Source organism: Alosa alosa, chromosome 15 (genome assembly GCF_017589495.1).
Source record: "Alosa alosa isolate M-15738 ecotype Scorff River chromosome 15, AALO_Geno_1.1, whole genome shotgun sequence".
Classification (NCBI taxonomy): Eukaryota; Metazoa; Chordata; class Actinopteri; order Clupeiformes; family Clupeidae; genus Alosa; species Alosa alosa.
The window spans coordinates 25,103,173-25,128,115 of NC_063203.1; the positions used below are offsets into that span (position 1 = coordinate 25,103,173).

Sequence of the window (24,943 nt, forward strand, 5' to 3'; positions counted from 1 at the left end):
TTCCTCATTTTCTCACAAAAAAAAAAAAAAAAACGATAATAAATGTGATATCACAGGGGTAAATGGCAAATATGAACCATAGATGATGTCTATATCATTGGCAATTGAGCTAAAGTATACATCTGAAGTATTTTTACATAAATTGTTATGGCTGTATTGATTTAAAAGCCTAATAATGTGGTGGGTCCACCAGACCCGGCAACATGAGTAACAAAAATATGAACCTCTTTGAAGGGTTAATTTAGTCTGCATAATGAGCATGTAATAGTAATCAGGGTCATTTCAGAAGCGTTAACTTAGTCTGCATAATGAGTGTGTAATAGTAATCATGGCCATTTCACCCTCTTCCCCCTGTGTTGTGGCAGTAAGCAGTGTGGTGTTGTAGAAAAAGCAAAGCCTAGAGAGAAGCTCAGCCTATGCTCCATCACTCGCTCACTCACTCACTCACTAAACAACGAAGAAGAGAGGAGATGAGATGGTAGAGGAGGATTCATGGACAGAAGCAGAAAAACAGGGGGAAAAGATAGAAAAAAACAAAACCAAATGACTCTTCCACTTCAGAGTGGGGTATTTGTCAGGATATGAGGCATGATGGACCGCTATTGGCCCTGTCATCTGAGCACGAGCAGTGAGGGATGTCTGTCTCATAGCAACCATGACTGAGCACGCGGGCGAGGGGTACCTCTATAGCAGGAGGGCGAATGGGCCTTTATGTTTAGCACACACATGAACAAAAATAGAGGCAATTTTCTCTCATGCCCCCACCAACTACCACTAAACAACAGCAGCACCAGCAGCAGCACACCAGAGAGATTACCCATCACTGTGTGATGCTGCCCCTGCACACCACCAACCTGGACCCAATCCCATGTACGCTATCCAATAAATACATTCTCAGCTAGCCATATTCTGGCATTTGAAACAGGAGCTGAGGGACAGTTTGAAAACAGCCCAAGGGGATTTAATGATTGACAAGATGCTTATTAGTATTTCTATAGACAACACCCCGAGAATAGTCCCAACATGCAATTAGATGCCCGTATTTCTTGGATACAGCCATGGAGAGCGGTTGGCCCCGACACAAAACAAGCTCCCCAGAAACAGAGCTGTGCAGATTACATTATCGCCTTTCATTTGAGAAGCAGATAGGCTTTAACCAGAGGAGGTGTGGAGGGACTTTATATTCGCCGCGTCTTCAAAGGCTCATCTTGGACCTGAGCCCGGGCGATAAAGCATCTGGCTGTGTGCGAGTGAGTCACCACAGCTCTCCTCTCGGCGCGGAGTGAGGCCCCCCCACCAGCCCTCCCGTGGTCATCTCCCCACTACCCCGCACTGGTGCGTGGCAGCACAGCGGTCGCTGCTGTGGCCGCGGAGAAAAGAAATCACTCCCAGGAAACGGGTGAGTCTAATGGGGTCACAAAGCGTACAAAAGCACCCTCCATTTTAATTTCATGCAGATAAGAAAAGAAGGAGTGGAGACCAAGGATCCTATTTCACTGACACAGTGGCACACCAGGGGAAAAGGAAGGTGTGTGTGTGTGTACTGTATGTGTGTGTGTGTGTGTTTGTGTCTATCTGTGTGTGTGTGAGTGAGTGTCTGTGTGAGTGTGTGTGTGTGTGTGTGTGTGCATGCGTATGTGTGTGCGTGTGTAAGTGTCATTTATCAGATGGAGAACTCTTCAGCAGATTACTTAATGTGGCCATCACACGTCCTGCATCAGCATCATATACAGTATGTATTGGGGGAGAAGTGCCAGGTGCCATCCCCACACACTAGGCTTTACTCAATAGATCTGTGATGCTTGGCATCACTCTGACACTGATGAATCACAAGGCTGAATGTATGTGCTTTCAGAAGTTTACCGTTTACAGTTTACTGTTCTGATTGACACAGTTTGTGTTGCATTCTCTTTTATTGCACTGTGAACACATTTACAGGGCTTAAAGCAATGAACATTTCTGTGACTGAAGCCATCAGACAATTATGAGGACGTCATACATACAGAATATGTTTTCAAATCTTAAACGTACCGTAGCACAGTGCCCTGCATTAATGTGCGCAGCATATGGGGGATCTTTATTATTAGTATTATTTTCAAACCCCATGAAGTCCAGATTCTGAGGAAGAGCCGGGGGGCTCAAAATGTCTCTGCATATAAAAAAAAAATCCTTAATTGGGAGCTCATTGGTGTGCAGATCATCTCTTATTTCCCATGTCTTGGTAGTGTCCACCTTAAAGCTTTCAGTGTGTGTGTGTTGCTATTTTGCTGGACATGAAGGAGAAAGATTCATGGTAGTGCCCCCCTCCTTCTCCCCCCTCCTCTTCCTCCTCCTCCTCCCCCCTTCCCCCTCCTTCTCCCACCCCCTCCTCCTCCTCCTCTTCCTCCTCCTCCTCCTCTTGTTTGTCCATGGATTTCCCTCATTGGGTCTCTGGGGCTTGAAACGAGACGGGTGTGCTTAGCATAGCAACGAGGCAAGCTCTCTCTGCCGACACATCCATATCATCCCGTCAACATCACTGACAACAGACTCATTTAGTCTAAAACATTTATCTTTTCTTTCTGCTTTCTTTTTTCTCTGTCTAGTGGCCATATGGCACATTTAGGTGAATGGTGGCTCAGTGATTCATGCCATAGGAAGGCTGCGTTCTGTACCGCTTTCCTAATGAGCCACCTCTGTCTGAGCTAAATCTCCATCCATCACTGTAAGTGGTTGCCTTCCCTAATGCAGTGTCTACAGCAGATGACAGACTGTGCTACACGTGAGAGTTGTCTTCATCAAAGTAAGCAACGTAAGCACAGGCATTTACAAATGAACTACACACCAAAAAAAAAAAAAAAATCCTACAGATTGTAGCATTATGCAACACTTTAAAAATAGTAAAATGGGAAATAAGACACCCTTCTCTCTCTATAGCAGAAGCAGAGTGGGGTGGCAAGTAGGCTTTTAATTCTGTATTAAAGCAGAATGTGTATGTGTGTATCTGAGGGTGCGTATATGTGTGTGTGAGTGTGTGTGTGTGTGTGTGTGTGTGTGTGTGTGTGTGTGTATGTGTGTGTGTGTGCGCATGCATGTGGTACTCGTCTCTGAACTTTTTGCCATGCCGCAGAGAGCTTGGCTTGCTTTTAGCTTGACTCGGTGGCTTTAAAAGGAAAATCAGTGCCCTGTTTGAGAAAGCTGTGTGTGTGTATGTGTGTGTGTGTGTGTGTGTGTGTGAAAGAGAGTGTGTGTGTGTGTGAGTGTATGTGTGTGAGTGTGTGTTTGTATGCATGTGTCTGTGTGTGTGTGTATGTGCCTGCGTGTGCTTATGCGTGTGTATGCATGTGTGCGTGCGTGTGTGTGTGTGTGTGTGTGTGTGTGTGCATGCATATGTGTGTGTGTGTGTGTGTGTGTGAGGAGGCCGCTGACAGAGGACCTCATTCATGATCGCTGCGTGCAGCTGTCCTTTAGGCCCTGCTCTTTGAAGTGATAAGACAAACTGTTTAAAGATATATGCACCGTTTCTGAATGTAGCCCTCCCCCCCTCCTTCTGTCCTGAATACGCAGCTCTTTCGCTGCGGCGCGCCACACTGCGTGCGTCAGCACGCCTATCTATAATTGCCCCATGCTCACCAGCCAGGGATGTCTGAGCAGAGTGTGGCGCTTGACAGATCAAATGTTCGATCTTTCACAGCAAATTTGTTCCCCAGCCCAGTTTGTATTAGTCTCTACTTCCCTTTATTCTTCACAAGGACAGGGCAGACTGCAGTGTAAAAACCATTAGGGACACATTGCATAATGCTAATAAATGATAATAGCTGTATTCTATAATGTATGGGGGCTCAGAGGGTTCAAACCTGGGCTTTAGAGCATTTCTATATTCTATCTCGGGGTGGCAACAGTGCAGAACCAGTGTGGAGTGAAATCAAGCATGGTTTACAATAACTAAAGCATAATATGGGTTTGCAGAATGATGCACTTTGGTTGTTTACAGTGGGTGCATTAAAAGGATTCAGATCGATATGCGAGACAAAGCAATAAAATGGATGGTAAGTGGATGTCTGTGTACTGTATGAGGAAGCTCATCTTTGATGTCAAAACTGAGGGCATCTGAGGAAACATGTCTCTTACTGTAAACTATCTGTCATAAAGCTAACATAACTCTGCCCTTCGCAGTTCAGAGCACAGGCCATACACAGCCATTCCCTCATCAAACTGCATTTTACATGTGCTGCCTATAAAACATACCTCAAGAAATGGACATTTTTCTTCATGCTAGTCACTGTCTTCATAATGGTAAATGATAAGTACCTCTTAATAGGGATCGGTTTCATTTCCTAGGAATATTCGCACACTAGCTCCCCCTTTTTCTTGTTTATTAGAGTTAACCCTTTATTAGAGTATATTGGTGAATTCACAAGTCTGATGAGGAGCTGAGGCTCGAAACGTAATTTATGGTGTAAACTCTAATTAACAAGAAAAAATATTTTTTACGGCTTTACTTTTATCCAGCACCTATTTTTGGATGTGTGTTACGTTTGTTCCGGTTATTTTCCTGTCATTTCCACTGCCACTGCCACCTCAAAGCATGGCTGTCATGACACTTGCGATGGGAAAGGACATGCCTGTGCCTGTGTGAGATTTTATAAGGTGTCACAGTAGCAGTCAGCATAGAGAGATGGTATGACTGTTACTGATAACACAATCCTGCTGTTGCACATATAATCAGGAATGTAGTGGAGGCTAAACACAGTTTATCCACCTCTCAGAAGAGTTTATTCACCAATTGCAACTTTTAACATTCTAAAATCACACTGTATGATTATCCACATTTGCAATATGTACACTCATCAACACTCTAGAAACCATTTAATACCACTGGCATTGTTATAAACATTGGACAATAACCTCCACCATCATCAAACATGTTCCGAATGCCTTTTTTAAAAATCTGATGCCGCATGGAACAGAAATCATAGTTTACCCACCTCTAATTTTACCACTACATCCCTGCATGTATTGTACTTCATGACTTCTGCAATGTATACAATGTGCTTGTGTCAATCTAAAGTCTAAGGGTTGACGTAAAGGGCAACTTATTTAGTTAGTATCTGTTATGGCTGTACAGAATTGTGTAGACAAGGGACTTGTGCAGTGATGAGTCTTGTACAATGTCATGGCTAAAATAACCAGATCAATCTCTCAGCACAGATGATTAGAGGGAACTCTGAGCTGTAATATTGTTATGAATGAGAAATCAGACGTGCGTTCAAATTTGTAAACATAAGTGAACATTTGCAAACTGGTCTCTGTTTGCCTTGAGTTTTTGGCGAAAGTTTGCAAACAGTCTGAGGAGGTAGTTCTCCGCGATCATACAGTGGAGCTGGAAGTGACCTAGACAAAGTGTTACCATTCCAATGGAATGTTTACACCAAATCGTTTGCATTTAACTGTCCAGAGAAATCATGTTTGCCACGAACGCCAAATGTTTGACAAATTTGAACGTACCTCAGGGCAGTGATTCCCTAGTAAAGAGTAAAGTAACTGTGAGAACATGTGTAGGATTTAAAATCAAACAGTATAGTATCACTGCCTCGCTTTTGAGTTTATCAAGTCAAATCATAGCATAACGGAATCGAGGCATGTCATCCATATACTGTCACTGAGTCAAATATGTGCAGGAGACCAGAGGCTTCATAGCATGCAGCAGCAGCTCACTAGGATGTCACTGGCAGCCATTTCACCCTATTTCCCCAACTGTGGAAAGACCCCTTGGAAACAATAGCATGTCATTTGTATACAGTGGGTCCAAACAAAAATTACAAAACATTAGTGTCATCCCTCCCTAGAACTTCAGAAACGACCTGTGGCAGCCTGTAAAATGAACGACAAAAATGGAGATTACGAAAAAGAATTATCTAATCTTCCCAAAGTTGCACCAGCATTTGGCGCAATAGGAACAACAGATTAAAAATTCAGAGATGTTGTTGCAACACACTCACTCAGCAAAATGGCCTCAGAGCCTCAGCTGTAAATGCAGCTCTGAGACAAAAGATATTAAATATGGAGATTACGGAACACTCTGCAGTCAAATTCTCTCTAATTTAGCCAGCCTGCATTTACATTCTTCTCGACTTGCTGACCTTTTCAGAATTAAAAACCATCCTCATCTTGCCTGATGCAATTACCCCTCAGTTGTAACTTACTTTACTTTTTTTTGTTTTTTTGTTCTCATATTTGTGTGTGTGCCATACAGCTGCTCTCCTCCACAGGAGCAAAATCACAAATATCAGAACTAAAAACTCTCAAAAGCAATTCTTCTCTAACCACCCGATAAGCCTGTTTCACAGTGTCCAGGTGTCCAGCCACATTGATGTTAATGATACCTTAATTGGAAGGGTAAAACATCTTCCTCTTTCAGTCTTTCCTGCGGACTGTGCTGTTCCAGAGGAAGTTGGTTTACAGTGGCAACATCTTGTGAAATGGGCTAATCAAGTGCTGCTTCACTGGACTTTTACTTTCTGAAGCCGCCTGCAGCCGCCCAACCCCTGTAAAGCACTTTGTGATGCTTGACTATTAAAAGCAAGAGTGTTAGAGCATTGGGTTACTTACTTACTTAATACTTCCTGACTTCCTTACTGACTTACTTACTTACTTAATACTTCCTGACTTCCTTACTGACTTCCTGATTTACTTACTTACTTAATACTTCCTGACTTCCTTACTGACTGCACAGTTAGTGATTTACTTGCTTAGTGACTGACTCGCTAACTCTATGTGCCACTGTGCCAGTAGAAGCTGCATTGCTCACTCCGAGTACCCTAAATGTGAGTGAGGCCCGGAGTGGAGCACTGCAGGGTGCCTCTTTAGCAGCACCAGGCCCAAGAATAACCTCAGGCTACTGCACAGGGTGACATTTAGAGTGCCGCAGTAAAGATGTCCACAGTCTGCTACACACATGGGGCCAGCCTCGTAAAGAGTTTTACTGAAGCCTTCTCCAGCACAGATTAACCCAGAGAAACACCCGAGGCTGCAACTCTAAGCGCCCTGGCACAAACTACTGAGCACCAACACACACAGACAAACAAACAGAAACAATCCATTATATCCACAGGATAGTCTCCAATACCAACTGCTATTAGCAGTGATTGTTGTCTATATTGTTTCCATGCAGTCAGTGTATATGGGGGTAATATATCATTTATCAACTAAGGAAGGTCTACCGTTTTACTGTTATGACCTTTTGTTTATAATATTATTCATCTCTATAGGTGAAAACCTCTTTGGTGGACAATGCTTTCTGTGAGTTAGACAGTATATATTTATTCCACCATCTTTAGGGAGGAAACTCTGAAGACCGGAAAAGCTGGAATACATCACATAAGAGGATTATCGAATCAAAAGTTTAATTTAGAAGCAGATTATCAGTGAGCCTTTTTAATAACATGCTGTGTGACTTTGCTTTGGCATTAGTCACTAGGGTAGACAGATTGAGCATCATATACATTACTTCTTAGTTAAACTGGTGAAAAATAATCTAAATAAAATCCCTTCCTGTCGTTCGACTAATATGTCTATTTAAGCAGCCAGACACCATTTCATAGATTACTAAACTTAAAACACACACACACATATACATATATATATATATATATATATATATATATATATATATATATATATATATATATATATATATATATAGCAACTTAGCATATGCAATGTTTAGTGTAACTGAGTGTGTGCACACATGTACCTATCAGAAGAATCAGAATCAGTTTCATTGGCCAAGTATACTTATGCTGCTTTCTAGTAGTCTCGTAAATCATGGTACACCCACCCGTACAACATGTACAAATGAGTGGCTTTAGGAACGCCTTTCTCTCGAGCCACGAGGGGCATTAGCAGGAGGCTAGTCATTGTTATTGTTTTGTGCTACATGTAGCCTCTAGCTAAACAGTAACGTAGATGAGGAATTTGGTAGGTGTTAACCCCACCCGTACAACATGTACGAATGAGTGGCTTTAGGAACGCCTACGAGGGGCATTAGACCCTTTCAAGAGAGTTCCATTATCAGCATCATAGTTGGCCCCACAAGGCTTCCGTTTTAACATTCCATATGTTATCTTAATGCAGAGGAAGTAGCCTAGATTGGGAACCAAATAGAACGTTCAAGCATTGTTTTTGTTTACCTTGTTGAAAGGGTCTATAGACCTGGGGCTTTTCTCAATATGCGTTCTTTTCTATACTTGTGTTCTCATGAACTTGAAAATCGTTCTGAAACGTCATCAATCACCGCCGAAGTACTGTTCCAATTCACAAGTTCGCATTTATTCAAGAACGCATAACATTCCCGGAAGTGTTCTCGAATCGTTGGTTTTTATCAAGGATGCATCGGGTGGAGACTTGGTTGCTTGAAGATTCCACAATGAATTACGTCAGCTCAGCCGTGACACTCACATAAGAGAAATGGCAGCATTGATACATAATAGGTCTACCTATCATAATTGCTGCTACAATCCGATCCATGTTTAGGCTATAAACGGTAGGCTACAGGCTTCACAACTAACGTTAATCATAACTGTCACTTAAACTGCGAACTTCAAACGTTGTTCCCGCCATCGGCAAGTGAATATATTGTTATTAATATTTAATAAAAAAAATAAATGAGAAACAAACTTAAACAAGCTGGTGAATTATATATTTTATTGTAAATGTCAGAAATACTGGGTAGACCAATAGAGCAATAGGTAAATGACTAGACTCCCGAGCTGTTCCGAGAGAAGCTGCCGTTGGCAAGAACGCTGCTGTCTCAAACTGCAAATTGAGCGTCCTGTGTCCTCGCGTTCTCCAGAGTCTGGACTCACGATCTTAACTTTTCAAGTTCGAACTTTCAAGAACGGGAGACCTTACTTTAGCGTACTTTGTATTGAGAAAAGCCCCCTTTCAACAATAAAAACAAAAACAATGCTTGAACGTTCTATTTGGGTCCCAATCTACTTCCTCTGCATTAAGATAACATATGGAATGTTAAAAAGGAAGTCTTGTGGGGCCAACTATGATGCTGATAATGGAACTCTCTTGAAAGGGTCTATACATTCAACAAATAGAATATGCTTGCTCCACAGAATGTAATCTAGATAGATAGATAGATAGATACTTTATTGATCCCCAGGGGAAATTCAAGAAAATCTATACACAGGGATGCATCTCATCACAGGTCCGCTCCGCTTTAGACAGCTGGAGTGGACTCTGGGATAAAACAACACACTTAGCCATCACAACAAGGTACGGGTAAGGCACCTCTTAAAAAGCAGCACTTCAAATAATCTGTGTGACCCAGGGGTGAGAGCAATCAAGCCCTCCAGCAACAGCTGAGAGAGGAAGGCACAGGGTGCCTAAGCAAGTGCCTGAACAGAAATCACACACACACACACAAACACAATGTGTGTGATTTCTTTGTGTGTGTGTGTGTGTGTGTGTGTGTGTGTGTGTGTGTCTGTGTGTGGTGGCGCCTGGGCCTGTGTGTCTGTCTGAGTTTGTGCATGCCTAATAAGACAGCTCTGCCGGCATCTCAGCCTAAATAGCTCTGAAATGCTCTGCCACCCTCCATGGCAGGCCACCCTTCCCCCCCCACCCCTCCCCAGCACCTTCCACCCCTGCCCTACCCAACCCTCCCCATCCCCTCCCATCCCCTCCCCAACTCTCCCCATCCCCTACCCAACTCTCCCCAACCCCTCCCCAGCACTTCCCACCCCCATCCCTCCCCAGCACCTTCAATCCCTGCCCTCTCCAACTCCCCAACCCTCCCCAATCCCTCCCCATCCCCTCCCCCCTCCCCCCTCCCCATCCCATCCCCATCCCCTCCCCCATCCCTCTCAGCACTTCCCACCCCCAGCACCTTCCACCCCTGCCCCCCATCCCCAACCCCTCCCCATCCCTCCCCATCCTCCCCCATCCCCCATCCCCCTCCCACCTTCAGCACTTCCCATCCCCCAGCTCCCTTCCCATCCCCTCCCCTAACTCTCCCCATCCCCTACCCAATCCTCCCCTCCCCTTTCCCCCCATCCCTCCCCCCTAGCACCTCCCCTCCCTTAGCACTTTCCACCCCCATCCCTCCCCTGCCCTCCATCCCTGCCCCTCCCCCCCACCCCTCCCCCATCTCTCCCCCCCCTTCCCTTTCTCCCCCTTCCCCTCCCCTGCTCTCCCCAGCTCTGCTCCCCAGGCCTCAGGGTGTTCTTCTGGGCACGGCTGCACTACCAGCAGTCAGCCAAATGGCACCTCCAGGGCACACGCAGGGGGTGGCTGGCCCTGCTCTACGACAATTCTGACTGACTGCTCTAACACACACACACACACACACATACGCACGCACACACATACATAGGCACATGTGTACACATACTCCCACACACATACATAGACAAACATGCACACTCACACACACACAAAAGCACACAAAGACACACACACACACACACACACACACACACACACACACACACACACACACACACACACACACACACACACACACACACTCACGCACACACAGGGTTTCCATACACAGAGATGGGATGCAGCAGACTGGCAGCTCTGACTCAAGGCCAGCTGGCTGGTGTCTTATCGCCTGCGTAAGGACTGGGCTAGTATGGCTCCTATGGAAGCTGCTTGCCATGGGCTCAGAGATAGTGCAGGATAGTGGGAGTCTTCAGATGCACACCACACTATGAACCACACTATGAACACTCTGTGTATATATACTGTATGCATTCATTTATTTGTGTCTGGGGTTGGGGAACTATGATGTAGGGAGAAACATGTCTCTTTCTTCCCCCCCCAACCTGTGTGTAAAAATATATTAATAAATAATATAATATAATAATATATAATATAAATAATAAATAATAAAAATAATAAAGAAATAGGCTGGGCGCTGTTACAAAGCCGGCAGCACCAGTGGTCCTACAGGGGATTACGCTTCTCAAAGAGCATTAAAATGGATTTACTTTTATTTTAAAGAGAACTGTTAATTCTCCGCCAAATGGCTCATATATGCATATGGAAGGGGCATGATATGGTGCCATAAGCCTTCATATATTGACAATGATGGGGATGATACGTGACCCTGTCTGTGTAGCTAGAGCTATTTGAGCGTCTGTAGTAGGTTTAGAGCGAGGAAAGAGAGAGAGAGGGAGAGGAGAGAGGGAGAGATGGAGAGAGAGAGGGATAGAGAGAGGGAGAGAGAGGAAGAGGCCAGTGGCCGCCTATCTGGCCTCTCTTCCGCTGTTTTTTAGGTCACATCTTTCCACTGAAATGAACTTAAGCGCTGCCCTGAGTCAGTGTTAAGTGAGCCAGCAGTCATTTACCTCCTCTAGACCTTGGAGGCTGACTAGGTGCTCCTCCTCACACACACACACACACACACAGGCACACACACGCACATACACACACACACACGCACACACCCGTACATACACTCGCACACACACACCCCTCCTCACCCAAAAAGCCTGCTGTGTTTTCCCCAAAATCACTTAGTCATCCGTCCTATGGTGCCTCTGCGAAAACCCCCTTCACCTCTCGTTAAGCCTGACACTTGACTCAACGGAAAACTCTCTCTCATACACACACACACACACACACACACACATCTCCCTCCCTGCCGCTGCCACTCAGCTACTGACATTGGATTTGACCTTTGGGACTGACCTCTGACCCCTGTCGTTCACCCTGTCGCTTGAGGTGCTGCTTGAGCGCTTTGAGCTCTGCTCTCTCTCTCTTTCTCTCTCCATCTCTCTCCCTCCACCCCACTTCTCTCCATCTCTCTCTCTCTTTCCATCTCTCCCTCCACCCCCTTCTCTCTATCTCTCTCTCTCCATCTCTCTCTCCACCCCCCTTCTCTCTATCTCTCTCTCTCTCTAACTCTCTCTCTCTCTATCCATTTTTCTCTTCCTCCACCCTCCCCCCCTCTCTCTATTGTCTGCCAGCCTCTTGACCCGGGCCCAGTCCTGAGAGCACTCACACTAATCCACGCTCAGGGCTTCAGGCCAAACTGGCAACGCTGGCCTCCACACACACACACACACACACACACACACACACACACACACACACACTCACTGTCTCACCTGAGGCTGGAGCATTGGCATGGGGATAGGTTGGGAGCTCAGGCACACGCCAGCCGTGACTAAACAGAACTCTCTCAGTTCAGTTTCCTCTCTCACTGTTATGGATATTGGAAACATAATTACTCATATCCGTAGTAAAAATAACAATCTGATTTTCTTTGTTTTATCATGTTATGTTTTATGTTTATATTTGTTTCTTTTGCTTTGTTTTTAAGGATGGGTGTTTTTAAAGTGAATAAAACAATAAAGTGAACGGGAGAAATCATGTCTTCTTGATATGACAGCTATTTGTGAGGTGAAAAATAGCAATTAAAACGGGACACAAAGGGCTTTTTGACTTATAATTCCCAACTGAAGGAAGGCAATCATGTCTAAAATTGAAAAGACTACCAAAGTTAACCATGACATCTGGTGATATTAATCACTACTATTTTTACAGTCTGTTCTGAACAGAGGACGACATGACACTAAATCCCCACTCTGAGCTCGCTGACAAAAACAGAAGGATGAGGTGTACGGTATTAGTGCACCATCAGAAGGAGATGTGTACGGTACTAGTGCAGCATCAGAAGGAGATGTGTACGGTACTAGTGCACCAGTCTCATTACCACCTCACTGTCCATTTAAAGAAATATAATAATAATAATAATAATAATAATAATAATAATAACAAATATGTTGTTTTTTAACCGTTTCTTCCAATTTGCACTACATTGCAAACCTATCATGTGCCTTGTGTCCCTTTATCTGTAAATCTATATGTAATTTTCTGTTGCTGTATTATTGTGTTGTAATTGTTGTTTTATCCTTCCGTGGCCCCAAGAGAAACACAATTTCAATCCTCTATATGTCTTGTACATACAGCAAAATTGACAATAAAGTTTTGACTTTGTTTTTGATTTTGACTTTTAAAAATAAACTCTTCAAACTCACTTTGGTCATGGAACACTAACTTATATGAGAGAGAACACTGTCATGCAGAACCATGATCCTTTTTTGGCATTGTTTGAAGCACTGGCAACCCCACTGGCACTATGTTCTAACGTGCACAGCAGTTGAAAAATGCTGCTTGTTGCCGGCATGGGGTAAAAAAAAAAATGTGCTACAGTACTGCAACATTTGCTATGCAATATCAGTTAAACACATTCGATACAAACACACATACACACAGGCACGAAGTACGGTTGGCTCAGTCCGTAGCGTACCTCTATCTGGTGTGCTTCTGGCGGATGAGGAATCTCATGAAGACTGAGGAATCGGCGTCAGGCTAGCAGAGAGGGGACAACTCCAGGAGAGTCATGAGTCTGGCGCGGGGTGCCTGGGGAACCACTGCTTAAGATGTCCGTCCGCACACATCAGAGGCGTCTGTGTCCAGGCAACGATGACTTGCTGAGACTGTGAGGAGCACTGAGGGGGCTACCGGGGGCCCAATCGACCTGGACGAGGGCAGGGACAGAGGGGGGAAAAGGAATGTTACACAGGGCTTTAGAAGGTCAGGCTGGATTGAGCTGAGAATCCCCGACAGTCGTCCGATTCCTCATCACCCACAAGTGAACAGACATAATGAGAAATGACAGGATTTCACATGGTCGCCCAACAAATTTTTCATGTTATGAAGAACTATGTCACCAAAACATGACAACACTGGCGGAAAGTGACAGCACTACCATCTGTTCCTCAGAAGAATAGCATCTTAATGACATGTCACCAATATTGTGGTAGTCAATCAATATCCCCTCAACTCTATCTGGTTGTGCTATGCTGTTGTATTTGTTTACCACAAGCAGAAATTGAAGTATGAAAACACACTGGTTTAGTGGCAATGAAGTAAGTGGCCAATTTATAAACTACATATAAATATAAAATTGAAACCATATATAATTATTCCATGACGAATGACCTCACAGTTGGTGCTCTGTGAGAAGATAAACTTGACAGCTTATTTGACTTTATTTTATTCATCACCTGCTTTGAAACTTCAGGGATGTTGGAAAACAAAACAAAAAAAAATATATAAAAATAAAAATAAAACATGGCCCCAGAGGATAGAGGTTCATTTGCATTCAACATAGTGAGCAACTGCACACTGCTAAGAAACACCACAGGAAAAGACTGCCAAGCCCTTGGCCACCAAATATATATATATATATATATAAATATAGCAAAGGAAAAAATCAAACAAATCCAAAAATAAAGAAGGAAGTGAGACAGGAAATGCACCCCCAACACCCATGTACCTTTCCTCCCCTGCACGGCTAATTCAGAGCAGCCGAACCCTTGTTAATTCTGACAAATGTACATTTCATTGAAGTCCCCTGTTCTACCTTTTAAGCATCATCTAATGAGTGAAACACAGACACTGCCAGATGCTGTTTCATAGCAGTACACTGCACTGTTAACCTACATCAGGCCAATTATTTGTCTGGTGAGTGCCTTGAATATTAAATCTTGGGAGGCATGCCTATTTTTGTCTCTGTTTTATGGTGTGTTGAAAGAAAAGAAGTTCTTCCATTTCTAATATCTGTCTTTTAAGGAAACTTACTGTCCATTAACATGAGAGAGGGGCTCGTTCACATGCAGAGGGAGTGCTGTCTGCTCTGGGGAGAGACCATGAAAGGGAAAGAAAGAAAGAAAGAAAGAAAAGAAACACAATAGGAAAAGGAGGAAAACAACATCTCATCAGTGAGATGAATGGAATAAAAAAAAAAAACATCCATCTGATGGTTTTGGCCACTTGTCCCAAACACAGACCAGCCATCTCCATGGCCTTTATCTCTTCCCTTCAGAACTACACCATGCCGGGTCCCCAGTATGCAGAAGTCTCCCTCTTCTCCTTCAGAACTACACCATGCCGGGTCCCCAGTATGCAGAAGTCTCCCTCTTCTCCTTCAGAACTACACCATGCCGGGTCCCCAGTATGCAGAAGTCTCCCTCTTCTCCTTCAGAACTACACCATGCTGGGTCCCCAGTATTCAGAAGTCTCCCTCTTCTCCTTCAGAACTGGAGAGGCTGACACACAAGCAGTGTCTTTAGTCCATCCTGAAGAACTGGAGTGCTCTTGTATTCCTTTAACTCCCTCTTAATGAGCACAACTAGTAGCCATTTTCTGCCCCCCTTTCAGATGAGGTATGCTAAGTAGCTAGTATGCACCAACCACCCCCACTCCAATAAATGGACCAGTCCGGCCCCTAAAATAACCCAGGCCCCCAGCCCATCCTTCAAATATAGAGTCTGATGGGTCCCCTGAATGCAGTAGCAGTCTCTCTTGCCCATGGCTGCCTTTCCTTCCCTTCGAGGGATTAGAGTAAACTTGGTTCCCACTCTGCAACAGCTCTGAAGCATCTCTCTTTACCCAGGCTGCCTCTCTCTTCAGAAGTAGAGCAGGCTGAATTCCACAACCTTCACTCCCCCCTCCTCTCCAGAAGTAGGCCACCCTGGACTGGGCGTCCAGTCTGGATCTACAGTACGCGCACATGCTCCCTCCCTGTTCTCTCCATAGACCTGTCCACACACACACACACACACACACACACACACACACACACACACACACACACACACACACAGAGAGAAGAGATAGAGAGAGAAACACAAAACACACACACACAAACACAAAACACAAACACACACACACACACACACACACACACACACACACAGAGACACACACACAGATAATCACACACACACACACACTAACAAAGCACATGTTATCATCCAACTGCATTAGCCATGCCTCTGCCTTTTCTCTCCTCCTCTGCTGAAGGATGGCAGTTGGCTGTCCAATCAGCATGCAGAACGCCACCCAGCACTGCCCTCCCCACGCCCCCAGGCAGCAAAGGTACTGACCTGTCCAGAGTAAACACTTTGGCCCTTTCCCTCTGTCATGGGAAGAAGAGCAGCACACAGAATCACCAAACTGCACCAGCCAACTCTCTTCCCTCTCTTAGCCTCTGCTGGAATAGGACACCTAGGACTGGCTATCCAATCTGCATGCACAGAGCCTCTGCACCTCCCTGCTTACTCTCTCTCTCTCTCTCTCTCTCTCTCCCCCCCTCCACCGGGCCCAAAAGAAACTTCAGAGGAATTGAGCGGTCCAGCTGCCGTGGGTGAGGAACAGACGCACCTTTGTTACCGACACTCCGTAGGCCCCGGCCATCCCCCCGTGCTGCCCCGAGAGGCCTGGCCTGGCCTCGCTCGTCAGAAGAGACCTGTCTGATTAACGCAGCAAACCCAACAGCAGCGAGCGCCGTGGCGCATCTTAATGCCTGCCTGCGAGGGAGCGAGCGAGCGAGACAGCGAGTGAGAGGCGCTGGCGTTGTTTGGGGGCGAGTGTGGGGAACCGGGGGGGTGTAGCTGAGGAGAGGGGGGTACCTCCTGCTCATTCACGGATCTCAGTGTTCTCCATAATCAACATCATGCTCTCCGGGGATCCTCTGGCAGTTTAGCATTTCTCCGCACCGGCATTAACATAACACTCAAGGTTCAAACGCACATTCAGAATGTATTTCGCATCATTATACAACCGCAGCCAGACCGTTGTCTGTTAGCATTCCGTGTTTCTCCTTGTAGAGAAGAAAGAAAAGTTATGCTAATACTTCAGCAGAACAGGGGATGCTTTTGGAGCAGGCCTGGGCCTGTTCTGGCGTACATTCTGTCGCTTAGCGCAGAGCCAAATCCATTAGCAGACATTTGCATGCGGATCAGTTTGTTCCCTCTGAGGAGCCGTAGCGAAACCCAAGCCAGGCCACACAGGTGGCACTAGGCTCTGGGATAATGATCCCAGCTTGACTTTAATATTCCGATGTGGAGTGAGCGAGCGGGATGCGAGCGCTGGGGCCTGGGCTGCAGGCCGGCCGGCAGGCCGTCGGCATGAGCGTGGCTCTGGCTCGAGACCTCTCCATTACTGGGCGGGTCAATACACACCCCGCCAGCAGGGAGGCTGGAGGAGACATTAAATGTGTCCTGTGGGTGTGTAAACGGAAGAGTGTGTAATGTAGGTCTGTGTGTGTGTGTGTGTGTGTGTGTGTGTGTGTGTCTGTGCGTGTGTGTGTACTGTACAGTATGTGTGTGCGTGTGTAATGTGTGTGTGTTTGTGTGTGTGTGTGTTTCTTTTAGCCTGTGCACATGATTTCTGCTTGTGCCATTGGATGTGAAATGTATTGATGAAATAACACCTTTTAATAACACCCACATCTTGTGTCCTGTCTGTACTGCTCTTCCCACCTGAGTGGCTGCGTGGGACACCACACAATAGCCTCACACTGCATCCCGTGCGATATAGGCCTCAATAGGCCTCCACTGAGCCAATCAAAGCAAGTCAGCCCTTGAAAAAAAAAAAAAACCCACACAGACACACACACACATTCATACACAGAAGGAGATAAAAAGGCAAAGCTCTCGGCAAGGCCTAATTGGAGTTCACTCTAGCGATTCCACAAAGCAGAATGTGGTTAAAAGTGTGACAGGATTTCACATTATGGACCGTCTGCTGAAGTCCTCAGCGAAGTCAATGAACCTCATGACTGGCAGGCTGAGAGGTGGGAGAGAGAGAGTGAACGAGGGAAAGAGAGTGTGTAAAGAGGGAGAGAGAGTGAACGAGGGAAAGAGTGTTTAGAGAGGGAGAGGATTTTTTTTCTTCTTCTCTATTACGTGGTGGTAATATACAGTATATGTTTTTTTTAGTAAGTATGCTAAAGTAAGTTTAGATCTATAAATGTTTATATACATCTAAATATCTTGTTTTATGCATTATTCTCTATGACTGCTCACCTTTTTCTGTCATGCCAATAAAGCACCTTTTGAATATGAATTTGAATTAATAGAGAGAGATTGAGGGAAGGGGAGTAAAGACAGGGAGTGATGAACCAGTTTTAAATGTTTTTTGTGTGTTTGTTTGTTTCTTGAGTCTATATATGTCAAGGTGATGGATGCAAAACAGGTGCACTGTATAACAACAACAACAGCAATAGCAGATCAATCATCAGATTAAATAAAAGAAAACAAGGCAGCCAAAAAAAGAATCAAGACAAATTATTAGAAGGCTAGTATGGATCCAATCTGTCTTTCCACTGACAGTTTTCTTCTGACACATCAATTGCACTGCAGATCAGCAGACTGTTAGTGGGACTTGCAGTCCACACTGCAACAGACAAAGGGCACAGGAGTCACAGCCTTGGCAGAGCTACTGCTTTCAACTTGCAGATGGCTGACCTTGCCTTAGGCTGGCGGCTTTGAGACTTTTTCATAAAGAAAAACACAGAGAAAAAGATAAACCCACACACACACACACACACACACACTTTCTCTCTCTCACACACACACACATACACACACGCACAGATACACACACACACTCACATGCACACACCCACACACACACACACACTCACGCAAACGCACACACTACAGAGTCAATTTATACCCTTCAAGACAAATGCACTAGTCTTTCAGAGTTGACTTCAGCCTTTCCATGGTCTCTAATCTTTTTTATGTCTTTGTTATGGATCTGCACCCTCTGCTAATGATTAGCCTTGGTGAGAATCTTTCTCTTCTTCTACACTTGTGTCCTCTCTGGATATAGCTGCCTTAACACACACGGACACACACACACACGGACACACACACACACACACACACACACACACACACACACACAGGATCATTTGGTAGCTTTGGCTACTAAATTTTCTCATTTTCTTCCTCTCTGTACTTGTTTCCAACCTCGGCGTCCCATGGCCTGTGGCATGTAGTAATGACGATCTTTGTTTCATTAAAACTTGCATTCCGGCAGGAAAACAAACACACTCTTGGTGGGGAGCCCCGGATGTGCAGCTGATGGGGGTTCTTGACTCAAAGGCAGCAAACCAGCAGGTGGGGGGAGTCTTGTCACCACAGTGAAGATCAGAGGAAGAGACCACTATGGGCTAGACTTGGGGGAGCTGGCTGTTTACTTGGTGAGTTGCTTTGCTATTTTAGAAAATAAATAAATAAACACGTCAACCAACAAATAAATAAATAAATAAACGTCAAATCAACCAGTGTTTTCCAACCATGGCCCCCGAGTGAATGCTGCCAATGGCTCCAAAATCCAGTGTTCTATCGCAGGCGCCAGTAATCTCCTCAAAACCCTGTTTTTTCCTGCTTGTCTGGGTGTTTGTTTGCATGTTTGTTTGTTTGTCTTGCTCGCTTGCTTGTTTGTTTGTTTGTTTGTGTTCAACTGCTACAATCCAGCTGTTTAAACAGAAACAACCTGCTGAACACCGATGGCCACCAAAAGACACCAGAGTCTGATGCATTAACTGTGCCTCACTATTGAGCTCTTTGCTTTCTGCTTTGTACACTCGTTCTTTTGCCAGATCCAGGGGGATTCCAAGCACTCCAAGGACATGGCTTAGTGGGTAACTTAACTCTGAGTAAGTGGTGAACCTCCTAATAGAAGAGCCTCTGGCTTTGCTCTGAATGCTCTGGGGGGGGGGCATACTGCTATTCTATTAGGAGTTTTACCACATCCTCCGAGTTAGCTCACCCAGGCTTGTAACTAAAGCATGTAAGTGCAATTACCTCCTTATCATAGGTATTAGGTCTTACTCAAAACAGCACCAGTTACTGTAACATCGTTTTGGTCCTAATGAAAGATTACACTCGCTCATCCAAGAATAGGCCATCAGTTGTTGACCAGAGTTTTCCTTTAACTGTCTGGGGGTGAGATGAAGTCAGACAAATACACCAACACACACACACAAACACACACACACACACACACACAAAAACACTGAAATTGAAAGGGGTTCAGAGGCGGGTCAGACTGCTGGCCAGCCAGCTGTGGTGGGATGAGCGTGCGAGGAGAACACTACACGAGCGTGTGAGGGTCATGAGACAAGCGTGCGGGAGGGTTTGGCTGGACGTTTACTGTAAGCCAGCTCATCTGATTGGGACTTATCTGAGGGGATTTCGTCTGGACTGACCTACCACTCCTCACCGCCATACATTTGCACAAGTGTGTCATGTAGCCACTAAGACAAGCTTACAGAGGGCAGATATTGCACTAAGACAACCTAACAGAGGGCCGATATTTCAGTAGGACAACCTTACAGAGGGCAGATATTTTAATAAGACAACCTAACACAGGGCCGATATTGCACTAAGACAAGCTAACACAGGGCCAATATTGCACTAAGACAAGCTAACAGAGGGCAGATATTGCAGACAAGCTAACACAGGGCAGATATTGCACTAAGACAAGCTAACAGAGGGCAGATATTGCAGACAAGCTAACACAGGGCGAATATTGCACTAAGACAAGCTAACAGAGGGCAGATATTGCACTAAGACAAGCTAACACAGGGCAGATATTGCACTAAGACAAGCTAACAGAGGGCAGATGTTGCACTAAGACAAGCTAACACAGGGCAGATATTGCACTAAGACAAGCTAACACAGGGCAGATATTGCACTAAGACAAGCTAACAGAGGGCCGATATTGCACTAAGACAAGCTAACAGAGGGCCAATATTGCAGACAAGCTAACACAGGGCAGATATTGCATTAAGACAAGCTAACACAGGGCAGATATTGCACTAAGACAAGCTAACACAGGGCAGATATTGCACTAAGACAAGCTAACAGAGGGCCGATATTGCACTAAGACAAGCTAACAGAGGGCCGATATTGCAGACAAGCTAACACAGGGCAGATATTGCACTAAGACAAGCTAACACAGGGCAGATATTGCACTAAGACAAGCTAACACAGGGCAGATATTGCACTAAGACAAGCTAACACAGGGCAGATATTGCACTGCACTAAGACAAGCTAACAGAGGGCCGATATTGCACTAAGACAAGCTAACACAGGGCAGATATTGCACTAAGACAAGCTAAGCTAACACAGGGCAGATATTGCACTAAGACAAGCTAACAGAGGGCAGATATTGCACTAAGACAAGCTAACAGAGGGCAGATATTGCACTAAGACAAGCTAACACAGGGCAGATATTGCACTAAGACAAGCTAACAGAGGGCAGATATTGCACTAAGACAAGCTAACAGAGGGCAGATATTGCACTCCTCCTCCCTTTCCCCCTCTCCACCTTACAGCATGTCTCTTATTGGATGTCTTTCAGCGTGGGTTATCTAGTGTAACACACACTTCTGCCCTCCTCTCTCTCCCTCACCCTTTCCTCTCTTTCATCTCTCTTCTCCTCTCTCTCCATCTCTTCTAGATGCCTGTCTCTGTCTTAATGCATGTGTGTGGTGTGTGTGTGTGTGTGTGTGTGTGTGTGTGTATGAATGCATCTATGCCACTTAATCTCTCTTCAGGCATCATCTTCATCTCTCTCTCTCTCCTCTTCCCTTTAATCGCTCTTTTCCTCTTTCGCACCCCCTATCCTCTCACATCTCTCATTCCATCTGCCTCCCTTTAACTCACTCTTATCTCCCCTCGTCTCATCACTGTCATTCTCTCTCTCTCACCACTCCTCCAAACCCCTCTATCTATCATGCTCTCTCACCCTCTCTCTCTCTCAAACACTATATCTCTCTCACTCACCCCCATCTCTCACTCACTCACCCCCCCCTCATCTCTCTCTAACCCGCTCTCTCATGTTCTCTCTCTCACCATCTCTCCCCCCCCCTCCTCTATCTCGGCTGCTACCAGGCTAATTCATGAATCTATTCTCCCATTTATGTATTTTGCGGCCATTATCTGGACTGAGTGAAGTGGTTTGCTTGATGAAAGCTTCAGCGTCTCCATAGCTCAAACCTAGTGCGTGTGTGTGTGTGTGTGTGTGTGTGTGTGTGTGTCTGTCACTATGGAATATAGAAATAGCTATCTTCCTAATAGGAAAGGTGATGAGAAGTGAGATGTTCTGCCTGGTAGCACTACTTATTCTCTAGACAATCTAGGTACTGTATGTGCCCAAAGATGCCAGACATCATGTTATCCCACAAGGGGTTTGTTCTCATTAAGTCACATATAAGCCCATGTCCTTTGATATTGTGTTATACATTATATTACACAATTCACCAATTGTGTTAACTTATAATGGTGTTAGACACATGTAAGCCATTCGGAATCAACCGACAAGTAGAATAGCCTAACTCTAGCTGCTTCTGTTATTGCTCATATTAACCATGCATGGGCATAGCAGCGTCTGTTCCTATACAAGGTTATCTAAATCACTTAATACATCCATTCACGGCACAGACAACCAAGTGATCCACGGTAATGTGTGTCGTCAAACCATAATATATGCAGTATGTGTGTGGACAGAAACTGTAAACAAACACAGAAATGTTAAACAAAGAAATAAATAAACAAGTGCAAATATGCAAAAATAAAAATTTTGCAGTAGGATGGCAGACCATGTAATGTGCTTCCCAGAGAGGCACTGCATGAAGGCGGCCGATTGGAAAGAGCATTCTTTTGCATTTCAAAGCACCATCACTAAGCCTTCAAATGAAGCAGAACAACTGGTTAAGGAGCAGCATAAGCTGTGTGCAGCACAGAGGCAAGATACTGCCTGCTAGATATTTCCCCTGCATTCAGTGCAACAGCCTTTAAGAAGAACAGTGTACCTGCCTGCCATTATGCTAAATGGGCACTAGGGCCTATCTTCCGTAAATCTGAAGAAGCCCTCAGCCTGTCTCCACTCACTATAAGCAGAAACGGAGAATGGCGAACCTGTGTGGTGAATTGATTCCATGCCAGGGTGGCTCCAGGAGGGAGCAGACCCCAGCCAAGGCCAGCATGCCCTATCTTGCTATGTTAAATAAAGTCAAATGTATCCACTCCACAATGTAATGGGTTCATCCTTGGCCCATCCTCCAGCAGTCCTCCAAGCTTCATGAGGAGCGCTTTAAATATATATATATATGTTTTTTTTTTTTTTTTTTTTTTTTGCTGACGCATGATCAAATGGGAATGAAAACATCACCTCCTCAGTGGTGGTAAAGAATCAATCACACTGTCTGACCTGTCCATCAGAAAAACACCAATGTACTGTTACTAAAGCACAACTATCGAGCGGACTATCAAAAGAGTCGTGTCTACAAACTGCATGTACAGAAGAGGTTGGTGAAAGGTACCCTGGGTAATATTTTCCTTGAGTCTAAATCCAATAGCTTTGTGCTTATGTAAAGCTGTGGAAAATACAAACTTAAATGTTTAACTTGACTGGTGGGAAAATATAAGGCTTCTCTACTGTAAAGTAAAGACATAGGGCAATGTCAATAGAGTACAAGTATCACTCACAGATCACACAAAAATCATTAGGCTAGAATACTCATTCACAACTAAACTATATCATTTCATTAACCACACTGAGCTCAGTTATTTCATAATTGAATGGCAATAAAATAACAATTTGAAACTAGACTGTATTTACGGCGGGAACTCCAAAAGTGTGCTTGCCCCGGTCCGGTCAGCAACGTGAACAGACAGTGGCATACGCTATGCTGAACCTGGTTTGATCCAAGCATTCTAACAGTGCCTTTCAGTGTTGGAGCAGTGGCAATATCTCAAAAGCTCTAGGAGAGGGCTATTCAACTATTGGCTTGCGGGTTGAATGCGGTTCGTTGGATTTTACCTTTGGCCTGCCTTCGAATTTAGCTTCTATGACTGAGATCAAATCAATAAAATAAAATAACAGCAGTGATTGGCTGCAAAAATAAATAATGTCACGCGTCTTGCGCCTCTCAAACTGGGCTAACAGGTAACCTACAGAGGAACTGAAATTATGAAATATGACCAAGGCATTAAAAAGCTGCTTGTTTGTCAGGATACTTTTTCACTGATTTATTTAAAAAAATATGAGCTATGAGTGTGAATGTTATATATTCCATCCCACAAATTATGTTTTACTGGTTTATTTGACAAATAATCTATATGGATTTGCTCTATGAAGACCTTATGTCTGTTTCGGATTGTTTTGTGAGCCTGGGGTTGTTTTGAGAGCCTATTGAATTTCCCCTGGGGATCAATAAAGTATCTATCTATCTATTGATGTAGCCTATCTCAGATGTATCTCAGAATAAAGGAATACTTCATATTACTCTAAACCACCGTCTGTAAATCAACTGTATACTACTGTCTACATTGCACTATATTTCTTGACCTGTCTCTGTATATTTCATCACCTTTCTATACTTTGCCTCACATTGCAACACAGCTCAGATCTTTGGTTACTATGAAGGCCAATTGTTCTAAATGGATGGTTGCTATGGCCAAAGGCCAGTTCTATCTCTGCCGTTGTCAAGCGGGCATATCGTAGAATTCTGATTAACCTTATCTTATTTGAAACATCTCTATTTTACTTAGCCCACTTCCATACAGTGCGTCCCATTAAGAAGTGGCCACTTCATTCGCGCTTACCGTGATTCACACAGCAGCATTATTAAATTAATCTGTCACCATATGCCTATGCCTATGTTTGCAAAGAAAACATTTTAATTTGATTCACATGAAACGTTACATTTAATGTACATGTTGACAATGAGTAGGCTAGTTTTGGTTGTTGGTGGTGTTATTGCATCCCGTTATGCCTACAATGCAAGTTCCCTCGCGATTGGAAGCTCCTGTACACAATAGTAGACGCATTTCAAAACATCGCGTTAGGAGTCCTCGCCACTTCTTTTAAGCTGTCACAGACTTAGGTGTTACTTTTAGGGCTAAAGTGCTTCGTGAATTATTGTTAGTAAAAAAAATAGCAGTCCTAAAGTTACAAGTGACGAAGTTACGAGTGCAAGCATCTCATATCAAATGACCATGGCATTACGCTAAACAACATAAATCCCAATTAGCAACATACATCTCCTCCCTCTAGCTAGCCACAC

At 44.5% G+C, this 24,943-nt stretch overlaps 1 protein-coding gene across 1 annotated transcript in view; it reads right to left on the bottom strand.

Moving 5' to 3' along the window:
* zgc:172282 (leucine-rich repeat and fibronectin type III domain-containing protein 1-like protein) overlaps positions 1–24,943 on the bottom strand; it is a 142,815-nt gene that overhangs the window by 75,827 nt on the left and 42,045 nt on the right. Inside the window, 1 exon segment of the mRNA XM_048265422.1 lies at positions 13,316–13,546. The gene's annotated coding sequence lies outside the window, so the exon portion shown is untranslated.